The following is a 17,075-nucleotide window of genomic DNA, read 5'->3' on the forward strand; positions in this document are numbered from 1 at the left end:
TCATTTAGAGTCTACGTTTAATTTTTAAGTGATGAACATGTACCAAATAGAATTATCTACTATCTGTTAATGATGTTCAAAATATACTGACAACTTAATTTCTTGGTACAGACTTTTTCTCATAAAAAGGAATAGAAAGTTTGACCTTCAAGAAACTCCATACCTTGATTGTGTTCTTGTCTTAAACTTTACCTAATCCACTAGTTACAGTAGAGTTGATAGCAGAAGCTTTGTAGAATCCTCTACTTGGATTTTGTGGGAGTTAAGACACAAAGAGCAGTCCAATACCCGCCTTTTCCCTACTAGTAGGAGGAGTGGAGAGAATAAGTCAAGAAAAACTACAATTTTGTAGTATCACAAACAAAAAAATCCTAAATCCATGGCTTCGCCACAATTTCCTCCTTTTAATATTTTCCTAGTGGTATCAAATATGAAACAGCCTGAACTCATATCAGATTTGGGAGGATTAGCAGGGAGTAATGCCCTTTTTCTAAGTAGAAAGGTAAATGACAGAAATATGATTTCTTTTATTAAATACAAAGGGGTCTAATATTGTACATAAATATAATTTTGTATTTAAACGTTAAATTTCATCTGTGTACAGCATGTTTCATTAAATAAGGTCCTTAAAAAGAAGGTCCTGGAATGTCTTCCAAAGTATATAATTCTGAGAGTTTCTCAAAGGGCATGCAAGAATGTGCAGATCCCTTGGCTGAGAAGCTGCTTTAGCTCAACAAAACTTAGGCAACCTGGAAGAAGAACCAGGTAGCATCTTTGGACTGTCCCTTTCAAATATCAGATGTCTCAAGGGAAACCTTGGAAAATGTCAAAGGGCATTTTCTGACACTGGAAAGTATGAGACACTATTTTTGACTGCAGAGAGATTTAGCCAAGCGCTTGAGAAAGCTGGAATGAGGGAAGAAAAATTGTCATTCAGAGATGGCCAGAGAGAAAGTCATTCCTCTTCAATGCTGGCAAAAGCTATGGAGGTTCCCGGCAGTTAGGCTAATATTTTTCCAAAAGAAAACTTTTGAATCTATCCATGCATTATAGACAGATATTTGGTTGACATTGCAGAGTTCTGTGCCAACATGGAAAATATGATTTTGATGTGAAAAAATTAATAAAAATAGGTGTTAACAGTTGACTGCCTTGATCATGAAAAAACTTAAGTCCTCCAAAAAGTATGTAATTTTCCATAATATTTTTCCTTGATAGGTTAGGCAGGATAGATTAGAAGAAAAATATACCAAAAATTAACGTGATAAAATAAACTCTCACCTAGTATTCAGCTTAGGGCCAGACCACAGGAACTCAAGGTTTATTGTTGGAAGCAAAGAGCAAATGAATGAATAAATAATCTATTTGATGGAGTTGTTTCATATTTCAATTAATTGAGGAAGGTTGTCTATCAATTGAGAAATTATACTTTTGGTATTTTTCAGCCATATTGCTCTTTCTGGAAATTATTAGTTAGTAGGTTCATTCGCTTGTATTTTGAAAGAAAAATAAAACCAAGTCCTGAGCAGAAACTTGTCTTCCTTTTTGCTCTATCTGGAAGGCGTAGATCCTGTTCTTTCGCATAATGGTAACACGTAATTTGAATATACATTGGAAAGAAGAGACGAAGGGCTTGGTATACAGCCCTATTTTCTACACTCTAGGGCTAGAGTTCAATTCACACTAGACTTTGACAGTGGTGCCATGACACAGACAAGGAAGAAGCATTAATGGCCAGTGACCTGGAAACATTATGTAGCTTGGTCTGCTGTTTATGGAGTGAGATAAATGAGAGAATTGATAAAGGACCTCCATTACTCCTACCCACTTTTTTTATTTTATATATTTTTCATGAAGTAAAAGAGAACAGAGCATAATCAGTGGTGGAATTGATACCATAACCTCTTTGTTCCTCAAATACTAGACTGAAAAACTTGACCCCACAATTTGAAAAGACATGTGATTCTGAGAGCTGTCCAATAGACTAGAGGTCTGTAATTTGACACATAAATGGTTCTCTTTTCCCATCAAAGGAAACAGTAAACCCCCAGTTATATAGAGAACCTCAACCCAAAGCTCTGCGTTTAAGATGAGTCCATCTTCTTGATTTCAGGAAGTGGAGGCTCAGAATCTTGACAAGCTTCACTGACAAGGACCTGGTTGCATTGACACCTGTTCTTCAGGCTTCTCTGGTTTCATGGATTAGCATAAAATTTCCCCTTTACCACTTCTCTGTAATGGCCTCTTATGTAGGGAAACACTCTCAGATTTTGCCTGATGTTCTGGCCCAATTATTAACAGTGCTTGTTTTCACTCTCAAAATGGCCCCAATTAGAACAATAAATTATATGGTCACCTCATGTCTTATCAACCTACTGCGGAAGTCAGTCTCTCAAGGGTTTTCCATGAACACTGAAATCTGCCTCTATTCTGGCCATCCTAGTTTTGAAGATGTCTTGGGTAGTACAGGTAATTAACTAGAGAAGAGTAACTGGGACAGGATACATCAACTCTCTGTGTGACTATGACTAGGTCAATTACATTTCCTGGCCTCAATTTCCTCATGTAAAATAAGGGTGTTAAAGTAAATGATCTTTTTAGCAATAAATGTCACCTTGGCTGAAACCAACCGAGTTTTAGTCCTCTCTTCTTTTCTCCAATTCACTCCTAGGGCCTGGGCACACCAGATGGAAAAGTAAAGTGTCATGTCATAGTCAACTCGAAGTCTCTGTTGATGTCTAATAAACTCAACCGTTATGAAGCTGTTGTGGATTCTTTATTACCATCCTGAGATTCAGACAGACATATTCTGAGTTCCCAGAGACATTCAGACAAGCTGGAGGGAGGCAGAGCTCCTAGGCTGCTGTGTACAGAAAACTCTGACCTCCCATTTCACGTTGCCCTTAAAATATCATGCCTGAGAACAACGATGTTTTTTTTAACTGCCTGGAAGTCTTGACTCTGATTTCTGAGAAATACGGGTACGTAGTAGATATACATCACCACTTATGATTCTATACAAATAGGTGCCTGCATATCTCAACCAACCCAACTTTCCGTCATTTGCAAACATTCATTTTGCACTCTACCTCTTCCAAAAAGGATTTGAGTTTACTTTCATCTCCTCACTGATAACTACAATATTATTAGTTGTTCATGAATTTGCTTTCTGATCCAATAAATTCTACTTAATTACTATGGGCAACTGCCAGGTCAGGGCTGACAAATAAAGACAGTATCTTGACAAGACAAAATCATGCACAAGATGAAGTGTTGGGATGAGATGTAAAGGAAGAATCAAGAGAAAACAGAGGAGGGGACTTTCCTGGTGGCACAGGGGTTAAGAAGCTGCCTGCTAAGGCAGGGAAAAGGAGTTTGATCCCTGGTCTGGGAAGATCCCACATGCCGTGGAGCAAAGAAGCCCGAACGCCACAACTACTGAGCCTGTGCTCTAGAGCCTGCGAGCCACAACTACTGATCCTGTGTGCTGCAACTACTGAAGCCCGCATGCCTAGAGCCTGTGCTCTGCAGCAAGAGAAGCCACGGCACTGAGAAGCCCGAGCAAGACAACGAAGAGTAGCCACTGCTCACCACAACTGGAGAAAGCCCTCGTGCAGCAACGAAGGCCCAACACAGCCAAAAATAAATAAATAAATTCATTTTTTCAAAAGAGAGAGAGAAAACAGAGGAGGATGCTCTATAGAGAAAATGGAGCAGATGATAGAGACAAGAAACTACAAAAGTCAAGAAATGGAGTCTTTCTAGTTCTCAAAAGGGATAACTTGACCTGATCATACGTCCTTTGTTTTTCAGTTCCCCCGTATCCATTCAATCAGCCCTTTTTTCATTCAAAGTCTGAGTGAGTCTCTGTTCCTTGAAACCAAGTAATCCCTTGAGAACACAAAAATCCTTGTTCATTAGACCTTTTAGTAGAACTGCAGTCCAGGTGAGTGTATAAAGTAAGAATCCCAACAGCAAACGGATGGCACGCTCAACTTGAAGACTGACAAAGGTACAGGGGGTTAGTAGAGCCACGGGGGATAGTGCAGAAACCCAGGGTTAGTAACTGCATGGCACTTGCCACGCCTGCACCTGAAAGCACAAAGGAAGACAACAGTTACTGGAACTCAGAAGAAGAGAGTCTTACGCAAAGAAACACCTTGAGAGGAACAGTGAGTTAGGTCGAGGAACAAAGCTAGCCTGAGGCAACCTCTCAGAGAGGGAATTAGGGGAAATGTACCCTGACCTCACTTCTCTGCCTCCAGCATCCTACTGGGGCTCCCCGTTGGTCAAGCTCCACCTGAAGCCAGAGTGCAAGGAAACCTATCAGTGTTGTCCACAGAGCTCGCTTTTCGAGGGTAGAGATGTCTGCTTCATCTACATGTATCTGGATGAATTTCTGATTGCAACTTCCTAAGAAAGTAGTTAAAGCTCCTGTGCTCACAGCTTTGGGGAAGAAAGCATGAACTATCTGGAAGGTGAGCTGCAGGTCCTGCCTCGTCAAAACGCAAATACACCAGACTTCCCAGAGCATCCTTCTGGCCTAGCAAGGCAGGGGCAGCGCCCCACCCATCTGCCGTCTGTCTCCCATGTGCGTGCGTCTGCCTGGGAGGAGAAGCCTTCCCAAGGAAAGGGAGCCGTGGGCAGTAATGAGAAGTGGCAGCCGAGTGTGAAATCCTGCCAGTGGCCGGCGGCAACTGGAAACAAGGCTGAAAATAGCTCAGGCAGAATCCCAGCTTCAGGACAGGGATAGAAACAGTGCTTTTACCAAGCGATATCTTTTTAAGCCATTTAGAGGACTCATGGAAATGGTATTGTTGTGTTATTTTTATTCCAAACATCCACTCCCAAAGGAACCTTGAGCCACAATGCCCTTCTGTGTCTCTGGGGAAAACAGGGCTATTCTGGTAGGGTGGAGAAAGCTACGTGGAGGGACACAGTAGATGACAGTTTACAAGGACAAGGGTCCAGGGCAAATATGCACGTGAAACATGAAGAGAAAATGCTGTCTCACTCTCAATTTCCTTATGTTTCTTTTTGTGCAGTATAAAAGTATCTCTTTCAATTTTATCACCAGGTCTTCGTAAAGTAGATCATCATGTTTTCACTTCTCACATTCATTCTGTGAAATCCAGTGTGGCTGCCTAAGGAATAAATGCATTTTCTTCTCTGTCTTTACCAACCTCTCACAACTGCTCCCTGAAAATCATGAAAAATTCCATTAAATATTGATATTTGTGCTATTTTCATCACAAAAGAAATATCACAAGCCTCAAACATGATCACCAATTTCAGAGTGTAGATTCTGAACCAAAATAAGTCAGTAGACTAGTATTGAGTTTCTTCTGTGCGTTAGACACTCAGAATACTACGATGAGTTTTAAATGGCCTGACCTTCAAGGAAATGGTCACATAAACAAACGATTATAGTATAGTATGATTAGTAAACTAAGACTTTGTATATTATAAAAAGGGAGGTCATTGCATAAGAGAGGGAGTGATCAAAACTTATATGGGCAAGAAGGCTTCCTGGAGTAAACATCTGAATCTGGTTTTAAAAGATGAATAGCAGTTAGGAGGTAGCTAAGTAGGGAAGGGCTTCCAAGCAAAGGGAAGAGTACGTGCAAAAGCTAAGAGGCCTGAATGAGCTAGTCGTGTCTCCAGAACCAGCAGCAAGTTGGCACTGCTGAACCTAACCTGCTCAGGGGAGAAGCTGGGGAGGAAAGCAGAAAGACACCAGGCAGTCAGCAAAGTATGATCAGCAGGGCTGTGTGCCAAGTAGTCTAACGACATGCGGCAGTTTGCAAATGGTTTCTTTTGTTTTTATTCTATTTAATAATTAAATCAGAGTGTCTTTCCCCATGAAAGTTTCATCTCGCTAAGTTCCATTCTGATCTGAATTCTTGAGTGGGAGGGAAAGTGACACCAATTTCATCATGCTGTGAGTTGCCTATCACCTGCGTGCCCCCAGGGGACTGTGTCACTCAAGAGAACAGTCTTTCCTAGAATCGTGGCAAGAAAAGGAAGTGCTGCTACCAAACTGCACAGACACAGCAAAGAGCTATGGAAAGCAGGGGTGTGAGACGGTCACATTTGCATTTAGCAAGTTCCCCCTGACAGCATTGTGGAGAATTGGTTGTTTTGGATGGTGGGAGGCACAATGTATTAGATTCCTAAGGCTGCTGTAACAAGTACCACAAATAGAAACGTATTTTCTCGAAGTTCTGGAGCCCAGAAGTCCAAAATCAAGGTGTCAGCAGGGCTGTACTCCCTCTGGAGGCTGTCTGGGAGCATCCTTCCTCTGCTTTTCCAGCCTCCTGTGGCTGTTGGTAACCTTTGGCTTCCTTGGTTTGTGGCCATATCACTTCAATCTCTGCCTCCATCTTCACATCACCTTCTCCTCTCTGTTGGCCTTTTCCTCTTCTGTCTCTTGTAAGGACACTTATCATTGCACTTAGGGCCCACCTGGGGAATTCAGGCTGATCTCATCTCAGGATCCTTAACTCAGTTGTGTCTGCAAAGACTCTTTGTTCCAAATAAGATTACATTCACAGATTCCAAGGATTTGGACATAGACATATCTTTTGCAGAACCATTATTCAATCCACTACACAGAGAATTCTATTTCTCAACCTATGATCAGCAGACAAGCTGCCTTAGGATCTCCTGGAATGCTGCCCCCGTCCTTTGCACACTGCTGGACTAGAGATGTGGGCCCAGTTAGGAGATGCCGGCAACCACAAGGATGACCTTGCGATATGGGTGTGGGAACTAGAATTAGAACGGTCGACTCAGCAGTGACTTGAAAGTAGAGGGGGAGGATGAAGGTGAACATAATGACTTGCCGCTGTCATCATGAGGACCCTAAAAGATGGGACTACAGACAGAAAATGCAGACTCCCAGCAATCTCTGGGCTTGTAAGGACTAGCAAGATTTGTCCAGCCCTTCAGTGTGATTCAGAATTTCCCTTTTTGTTTTCTTTGACAAACAATCATGCAGCTTCTGTTTCAGCAATTTACTTTGCAATGTCTGATTTCACTGTTTACTCTTCCCTTCACTAGCTCATAAACTGAATGCAGGAAGAGGCCAGGATTGCCAGGCTCACTGTTGTTTCCCCAGCACTTAATAGAGTGTCTGGCATATTGAAGATGCTCAGTACATATTTTCGAAGGAGCACATGAATGAATGAACGACTTCAGTGACCAGAAGATGTGGGGACTAAGAATTGGCAAGGGCAAGACTCATCAAGAGTTATTACGGTGGCTACTCTTCAATTTGGGGCAGCTGTACTTGTAAATTTTTCTCTGTACAGTCACTTATTTTGTTCCCCAGATTGAGCCTAAGGCTTTTTCTACACGAAGACTTCTTTCAAATACATTGAAGAGAACTTTTGTATCCCTCGAGACTCTTCCTCCTCAGCTAAATGTGTTCATTTTCTTTGGCCACATGGCCTGTTTTAGAACTCCACCGCCTTCTGGTTGTTCTTTCATTTACCCGCCTATTTATTTATTTTTTTAAATATAATTTTATTTATTTATTTTATTTTTATTTAGTGGCATGTGGGATCTTCCTGGACCAGGGATCAAACCCATGTCCCCTGCATTGGCAGGTGGATTCTTAACCACTGCGCCACCAGGGAAGCCCTACCCACCTATTTATGAGTGTCCACTGAGTGCTCTGCTCCAGGGCTGTATATTCAGTAGGGAACACAACAGCCATGCACTCACATTCCACTATATCAGCATCTCTCTGAAGTTATTAAAGAAAGCAGGCCCCAGAACTATGAGGAACAGACACCGCTTCCTTTGTATTGGCCATGTGCTTTTTACTACTATGTCTAAATAAGAGATCGTTATTTTCTTTCAATTGATTTTTTTGTAGCACTGGACATCATGTTCCCTATTGTTTGTACACCTGTGGGCCATGTATTAAGTGATTTTTCTTTTTGGCATAAGGATGTCTTAGTCTGTTGGGGCTACTATAACAAAATACCATAGACTGAGTGACTTGAGCAACAGAAATGTATTTCTGTTAGTTTTGGATGCTGTGAAGTTTGTGATCAGCAGGCCAGAAGCATGGTTGGGTTCTGGTGAAGTCCCACTTCCCAATGCACCTTCTTGCGCCATCCTTGCGTGGCAGAGACAGAGATCATCCTTCTCATGTCTATTCTTATAATGGCACTAATCCCACTCACAAGAGCTCTAACCTCATGACTTAATGACCTCCCCAAGGCCCCACCTCCAAATATCATCATATTAGAGATTAGGAGTCCAACATATGAGTTTGGGGGTGGGGGGGATCCAAACATTCATTCCATAATACTGAGCATGCATAGAATTTGAAGTACACTCAACAGTCAACATGAGCACCTTCCATCTCTTACATACAGGACATAAGATGACACTCTGTGTTATGGTAAGTGCAATGAACGGAAATGAACCCCAGCAATCCAGAGGGGCTTGGTATCTTTTCAGTCGACTGTGAGAAACAGATGCTGTGTCAGGCCAGGGAGAGGAACCAGCTTCTTGGGGGCTCGGGTTACACCTTGTGTTCAGTGAAGCAGATCAGAGTTATTTACTGAGTGGAGCCAAAGCTGATTTTTTTTTTCTTGTTCTTCTATAGTTTTATGTGTTTTTTCTATTTTTGTAATAATAAAGTAAATCTGCAATAAAAAAAAAGAATTCAACAAAACTAATGGAACATTTGCAATGAAAGAAAATTCGCATTAGTTTGGTTGAATTCTTTTTATTTACTGCAGGTATATTTCTAATTTGGCCACTAATGAAGCTCCCAAGCTTCAGAAAGGATATTCTCCTTTAATGGAACACAGATGTTTGACTTAAAACTCCACATTTCTAACATTTCAGTATTGGTATCCTCATTTTTTACTAAATTGTAAGAAAACAAAATCTGCTTGTCCTACAGCAATCTGGCTGTAGTTCAAAAACTTTTTTATTAAAATGAAATAATATGTTCTGCAAACCTAATCGCAGGGAATTAACCACACTTACCAAATAGTCATCAGGGATCCAAAAGGAAGGAATAAACTATAGGAAAACAGTGCCAGCAAATGGACAGTAGAAAGAGGTTCTAGGGGATGTCCACCCACCTCTGTTGTAGTCATTTGTGGGTTCATTTTAATGTCTTTAAGTAAACATTTTAAACCTTATACCTCACTTTTTGGTATGAAATGACACGTTTCTTTGACTCATTGTACTTCAAGTAGTTGAAGTGAACAAATGAAGATTGCTTGCATTTATAAGCCATTAAGTTTGTTGATTATAGCCAATATATCTGTTGGAGTTGTAGCCAATAGGCCATGGTTAGAAAGCAAGCAAGGATGCCAAGGAAGATGGAGTGAAAGGTTGGCGTGGGTATATTAGGTGTGCATGGGTAAAACTGTCAAAACCTTTTGGTTATTTTAATTTGCCTGAGTCTTCAACTTTGAATTAAAACATTTAGTCAATCAAAGCACTTGCTCTATAACAGTTTCAGTTCCCCAAACACTGTTGGATTGTCTGTTCCCTGGTGCCAAGTCCAATGCCAGGTACTTAGTGAGTGCTGGATATTTGTAGAATGAATAAACTAAGCGAAGTAATGAACAAAAAATTCTATACTTCCTGCTTTTCCTGATAGGAGTATACAGGTCAGTAAACACTTATAAGTTCTGGCACCAATATTCCAGGGACAAACATTTGGCCCACCCAACAGAAAGCTATCCTTCACATTACAATTACAAACAGAACACTGGATGATTTGACCATTATTCTTCCTTGTTAATGACACTATGATGTAATTAACATTTAGCTGAAATATTTATATCTGTATAAAGATACCTGCATATTTAAATTTTTCTTTTGTGTGTAAAATGTAGTTTTATCTATAAATGGTTTCCAAACTACACTGTGACACTGATCAATTGGATAATTCAAGCATTTTTAACTGATATCAATCATTGCAAGTGTTTTGGAAATTTCGTGATACTCTGATATTTCCAATCACGTCCCACATATACATCTAGTCCAAGCCAAACAGATTGCAGCAAAGATGTGTGTGTGTGTGCATGTGTGTATGAAAGCACTTGTGGATATTTTTGTGTTTACTTATTTTGCTAACACAATATTAATCTCTGCCTGTCAGTCCTAGAGGAATTTTTCATATTCACTGTTTACATAAGCAAACAAATAATCATAGAAAGACAACCTGGCCATATAGAAGAAACCCTAGTGTATCTTGAAATAACATTCTTCTTCACATTTTCTCAGTAACAGCCAGCATGTTCAGGGATTGCTGGGGTATGATTAAGCTTCTTAGCTCAGTTCCCACCATTGTGCAATGCATTTTAAAATACAGGAGCAAATAAATGATGTCACAGAGACAAAAACTCTGCAGGTAAAAACTAGCATAAAACAGATAAGCATTCTCTGGCTGGGATACAGAGTTCTAAAACCTCTTAAAATAATTAAACCTTACTCTGAAAACACTATGTATGAGATGTGAACTGCCCAAACTTGTTTCTGAACGGATCTGTTTTATGTCCATAGAGGTGTTCTTTTAGACATTTTTTTTTGGTTTGTTCATAGAGTTTTAATGCACTAATTCATGTTCATGCAGTTTAATTCATGGATCATTAAACGACTTTAGTGCTTAGTCCATTCATTGATCTGAGAGCCTATACCTTAAAATGTTCTTTTTCCTCCACTGAAAGATGAGAAAAGACTATTTCTGTCGATGGCTATTGGATCATCCCATTTAACTAAAAACAGATCCCTTGGCTTCCATGCACATACACAAAAATGACCAGAGGCTTTTCTAAATTGACTAGGTCAGATCAATGGCTTTGGTGTCAGTGAGGTCCACATACTGGCTAGGTAGCAGGAAAATGAAGTTGGGGTGGTATTAACTTATCTCTAGTGGAAGAAGCATGGGAATAGGAATCAACAGATTTGCATCTAATCTTGGCTGAGCCTTCAAACAGCAGCATAACTTGGTCAAAGAAGGACACCGCTCGAAACACTCATTAAATTCTCACTAGATAGGCACTACTAGTATCCCCTATTACAGGAGAAAGGATTCAGATATTTTCCCAGAGTCAGGTTGTAGGTTAGGGGCAAAGCCAGCACTCTCCCTTGAACAGGTTGGTTACTACATTGCTAGTGTAATCATGTACGTAAAAGGACTTTGAAAAAATATAAAGAATGATTATTCTGACATAGGAGAGAACCTCAGTAACCATATTCATGTGCTAAAAATTGGAATGGGTGTGGAAGGAATAGGTAGCTGATGGTGATAGCTGTGGGTGATTTTAGGGGTAGTCACCACTTGATTCTGAGCAGTGGCACATGTTATTTAAAAAGGGCAGCTAAGCTAAACATAGTCTTACCATATAATTTGGCAATTGCACTCCTAGGTATTCACTCAACTGATTTGAGAGTTTATGTCCAAGGAAAAACCTGCACAAGAATATTTTCAGCAAATTTATTCATAATCATCAAAAACTGGAAGCAACAAAAATGCCCTTCAATAGGTGAACGGATAAACAAACTGTGGTACATCCATGCAATGCAATAGTATTCAGAGATAACACAAAATGAGCTATCAAGTCACAAAATGCATAGATGAATTTTAAGTGTATAGTGCTGAGTGAAAAGAGCCAGTCTAAAAAGGTTATACTCTCTATGATTCCAATTTTCTGATGCTGTGGAAAAGGCAAAACTATAGAGATAGAAAAGAAAGATCAGTGATTTCCAAGGGCTCAAGGAGAGAGGACGAAGGTAGATTAAGCACAGGAAGTTTCTTGGAGTGGTGAAACTATTCTACACGATACTGTAATTATATATACGTGACACTATGCATGTGTCAAAACCCAAAGATCTTCACAGCACAAACGCTGAATCTTAATGTATGCAAACTTAAAAGCTGATTTAGGAAATGGAGGGATAGGAAGGCATTCAGGAAGTGACAGAACAATCTATATTAAAAATTTGTGAAACCACTTCACTGAAGGAGATGGAGAGATAAGTGCTCACTTAAGTAATTCTGGAAATGGGCGGAGTCTGGAGACTAAAGGTAAAAGAAAATGTATATCCAACTGTATTCTAGTTGGATAAAGTTGTTTCTCATGGGGTTTCAGGTTAATAATTCTGATACTGTTATATATGTGCCCTGGAAATAAACAGTTAAGTAAATGTGTGGTGGGTAGTGGGAAAGCCACATTTCTCACTGCTAGAGCAGGAGTTCACAGATAAGCAATGAGTAGGCTAGAATGGCCAATGGGGTAATGAATTAGATTTCCAACTATCAGTAATGAACTCATGTTTAGTTTAACATAGATCCATATGATTACATACAGAAATACTTATGTGTATATACAAGGGTTAGTATACACAAATATATCTCCTTGTTTTGTCAGCTGAGAGAGCGTAGAAGTAATGACATCCCAATAGCAAGGAGCATTTCTAGTGCCCAGATCTTGGTTTCTAATACCACACACCAAGAAAAGGAACCAGGGCTCCTTGGAGAAGTGGCTGATCCTAGGACTAGGTCAGGAAATATACAAGATGGTCTTGGAGCAACTTGTAGTTTCAGAAAGTTAGGAAATATTAACACACACAGACACACAGACACACGGACACACACACACACACACACACACACACACAATGATAAAGAGATGCCAAAGGGATACAAGAGCCAACTGAAAGAGCTCCCAATGGCCAAACCTGGAACAATTTGAGTCTTGGACTATAACCCAAAGTATAAAAATAAACACCTATGAGTCCATACTAATATAAGTAAATAATTGAGTAAATAAATAAATGGAGGAAAAGAGACAAATCTTCCATGCAGAAGAATTCCGAATAATTTATGTAGATACCACACCCACAAAGAGGTGGAACCTATCTTCCCACCTCTTTAGCGCCAGCTGTGCCTAATAGCTTCCTTACAAAGAGTACAGTAGGGAAGGGGCTTAACTTTACACTGGAGAAACATAACAAACTCATCGAATAAGGCAAGTGATCAAGGTCAACATCAGCTATAATAGGTCATGTTGGTAGAATGGACCCTTGCTTTGATGTGATGAAAATGATTTTTTGTGGTCTTACTCAAAAATCAATAATCCAGTCTAATCATTAGAAAAACATCAGATGAACCCAAATGAAGGCACATTCTACAAAATACTTGACCAATACTCTTCAAAAACAAATTAACTCTGAGAAATTGTCACAACCAAAAGAAGCCTGGGAAGACCCAGCAAGTAAATGCAATGTGGTATCCTGGATGAGATCCTAGAATAGAAAAAAGACATTAGGTAAATATCAAGGAAATATGCGTAAATTAAGGCCTTTAGTTAATAATTATATATCAACATTGAGCCATTAATTATAACAAATGTACCATACTAAATAAGATGATAATAATAGGAGAAACTGGGTATACGAGACTCTCTGTGCTAGCTTTGTGATTTTTAGGTAAATATAAAACTGCTCTAAAATATGCAATGTTTTTTTTAAAGGGCAGATTTTGATTTTACCTAGAAAACTATATCACCGAAAAGGTATTGCTTCTCACCAACTTCATAAATAATATTTCAATGTGAGGATAAAAGTTGTAATCAGACACAATCTAGTAAAAGAAAATCAATTTCTCTCCTCGGATGTAATGATATTAGTCATAACTACTTCTTACAGATGGATAGAGATATTAGAAAGGGATTCTTTAAATGCAGACGTATATTTAATTTATTGGCTAAACAAACAATAATTATTTTCAGATAGCTGCAAAGGGCAAGGCACTACATCTACTTATGTAACTAGCCATCCTCAGAATTGCTTCCATTATATGTTCAGTGCCTGACAAGAGTATCCTTTTCCTAGAGATGGTTTTTTAGATGATTTATTTACAAAGAAACCTAACACAGCCAGGACATTACTGTACCTCGGCCCCTCCGACAACCTGGTGAAATGCCTAGTTTGATGGAAGGAGGCAGCAGAAATTATGGAAAAGAGTGTTTGAGCCTCTGTATTATTCTTGGCCCTACAATATGGTCCCGTGAAGAATCCTGAGTCTTCATCCTTTCCCAACCGTGTAAAGCAAGATTGGATGGGTAAGTGTGAGTTGGAGAGAAGGTATGTGCAGTTTTCACTGTTTTACCCTACCTTTGCCTGAGGGAGGTCTGAGAGGAGGACTACAAAATAAGAGCAACAACTAACACGTACTGGATATACATCCTGTGCCAGACATGGTAGCAGGCACTTCACTGTTGGTCAGTTCTCACGGCAACACTGTGGGCAGTAGAGTCTTATCCTTAAGGTTTTGAGGGCGCCCAGTAAATACCGTTCCTCTTTGCTATTTCAATTCTCAACAGATTGAGATATAAGACAAAGGAGCAACAGATGGAGATAAAATCACTCCTATGATTGATAAAGTTTCTCTTACAGCGCTGGTGAGAGAGTACATCAGTACAATCATTTGGAAAATTAAACCTGAACATGTGAACTTTCTGCCCTAGCAATTCCATTCATAGAAATATAACCAATAAGATGTGTACACACGTATTCAGTAAAAGACATATGCTAGAATGTACATAACAGCACCATGTGTAAAACTGGAAAGTACCCAGCTGGCCAGCAACAGTAGAATAGATCACACAATGAATTATTATATAGCAATAAGAATGATTAAAGCATAACTACAGCTAAATACAAAAGAGTATGACTGGTGTGATTCCATTTATGTGAAGTACAAAAGCAGGCAGAATGAATCTGCGGCTTTAGACGTCAGGATAGATGTTGCCCTTGAGTGGGGTGGGGACAGTGACTGGGAGAGAAAGTCATGGGGCTTCCTGGGGACTTGCGAATGGTGATGGGCTGCTCAGGGTGTTTGGCTGTGATAATGATAGAGCTGTACACTTAGGTAATATGTATTTTATCATGTACCATATGCTTTAATAAAAAGATTTTTCTAATCCTCTCTTGATCCCACCTCCCTATCCAGCTACCACTTCATTCCTCTCCTCTTTAAGGCAAAGCAAATGTTTTTGAAAGAATTGTTTTTCTTCAACGTCTCCAATCTCTCTTGGACCCGCTGCAACAAGGCTTGTGCCCTAGACTCTTGAGAGCTCCTCTTGTGAAGATTCATGATGACTTGTATATGGTTAATCCCATTGCCGACCTGCCTCATTTTACTCATCAGCATTCCATACACATGATGACTCCCCGTATTCACTTGGTTCTACACTCACTCTCACTCTCTAGGTAAATTCATCAAGCTATGAGTTTAAATACTATGTATATCTTTATGACTCCCAAATTTATATATCTTTCACCCAAATCTCTCCTTGGCACATCCCACTTACTCAGCATCTCTGTGTGGATGTCTAATAGACGTCTCAAACTGAACTCCTGATATTCCCCAAATCTGCTCTGCCTCATTCTTCCCCTTTTCACTAAGCTTCTCAGCTCTACTCCAACCTTCCAATTGCACAGTCCCCAAATCTTGGAATGATCCTAGACGCTTCTCTTTTCCTTACACAATACACCTAATTCACAAACCAGAACTGTTGGTGTTACCTTAAAAATACAGCCAGAATTTGCCCCCTTCTCACCACCTCCACTGCTGTCATTCTGGTTCAAATCATCATTATTTCTTACTTCATTCTCTCTCAACAGCCTCCTAGATGCTTCCCTTTTGCCCCTCACTCCCCCCACCCCTTGCCTCTGCACTTACTGCGCTACAGTTGATTTCCTACACAAAGGATCCTGATAAAAAATAATTCAAATCATGTCCTTTGTCTGCTCCACACCTACTAATGGTTTCCACCTCACTCAGAATAAAAGATGCATTCCAAACTATGATCTATACAACTCTGTGTAATCTGACCTCACATTCTCTCTCAAACCTCATCGCACACACCTCTCCTCTGGTGTACTCTGTTTCAGCCACCCTGGAGTTTTTGTAATTCTTTATTCAGTCCAGCTATCACCCTTGACTCTGGGCATTTGCACCAGCTGTTTCCTCTCTCTAGAATGCTCTTCCCCGAATGTAAGCATGATTTGCATTTTTATTTTCTTCGGGTCTTCACTCAAATGTCATCTTTTTTAAAAGAGGGCTTCTGTGCCATCCTGTTTAAAAATTCATATACACCTCTTCTTATCCCTCTTCTCTGCATTATTTTTTCCCCTCCTTGGCACTCATCACCCTCATATGTGTATGTTTGTTTGTTCATTTGTTAATGGATAGATACATTGTCCATCACCCTCAGTAAATTGCAAGCTCTGTGAAGACAGGCATTTTTATCTGTTTTGTCCCTTTGTGCTCCAAGCCCCAAGGCACAATTAAAACACATCCATTCAATGCCAAACTGCCTGTGACATTGCAACTCTTACCATAAACTAAATCACTCTTCCGGTATAGCATTCCCTGAGAGATTGTTTTCTCCCACAGGAGGGATTTGTTTATTTTTATGATTCAACCAAATTTACCACTAGTTTCTCTAGGACTATTGGTACCTCTTTCAGGATCCTGTGGAATTTGCTTCTGAGTCATGAACATGGGAAGCTGAGCCAGAGCGCAGTTCTTTTTTTTTTTTAATAAATTTATTTATTTATTTATTTATTTTATTGGCTGTGTTGGGTCTTTTTTGCTGTGCGTGGGCTTTCTTTAGTTGCGGTGAGTGGGGGCTACTCTTCATTGTGGTGCGTGGGCTCCTCATTGCTGTGGCTTCTCTTGTTGCAGAGCACGGGCTCTAGGCGCGTGGGCTTCAGCAGTTGCAGCACATGGGCTCAAGAGTTGTGGCTCACGGGCTCTAAAGCGCAGGCTCAATAGTTGCAGCACACGGGCTTAGTTGCTCCGTGGCATGTGGGATCTTCCTGGAACAGGGATCAAGCTGGTGTCCCCTGCATTGGCAGGCGGATTCTTAACCACTGCAGAGTGCAGTTCTTAACCTGATCCCGCAGTCACACATGTCTGCTTGCTCACGGGTTCTTCCTGCTTGTCCACAGGAAAGCTCCAGAGCTTGTTCTTCAGCACATCCTAGGATTGCAGCCTGACATGTCAAAGCCGTGCGACTGCC

This window comes from Hippopotamus amphibius, chromosome 4, assembly GCF_030028045.1.
Source record: "Hippopotamus amphibius kiboko isolate mHipAmp2 chromosome 4, mHipAmp2.hap2, whole genome shotgun sequence".
In the NCBI taxonomy this organism is placed as follows: Eukaryota; Metazoa; Chordata; class Mammalia; order Artiodactyla; family Hippopotamidae; genus Hippopotamus; species Hippopotamus amphibius.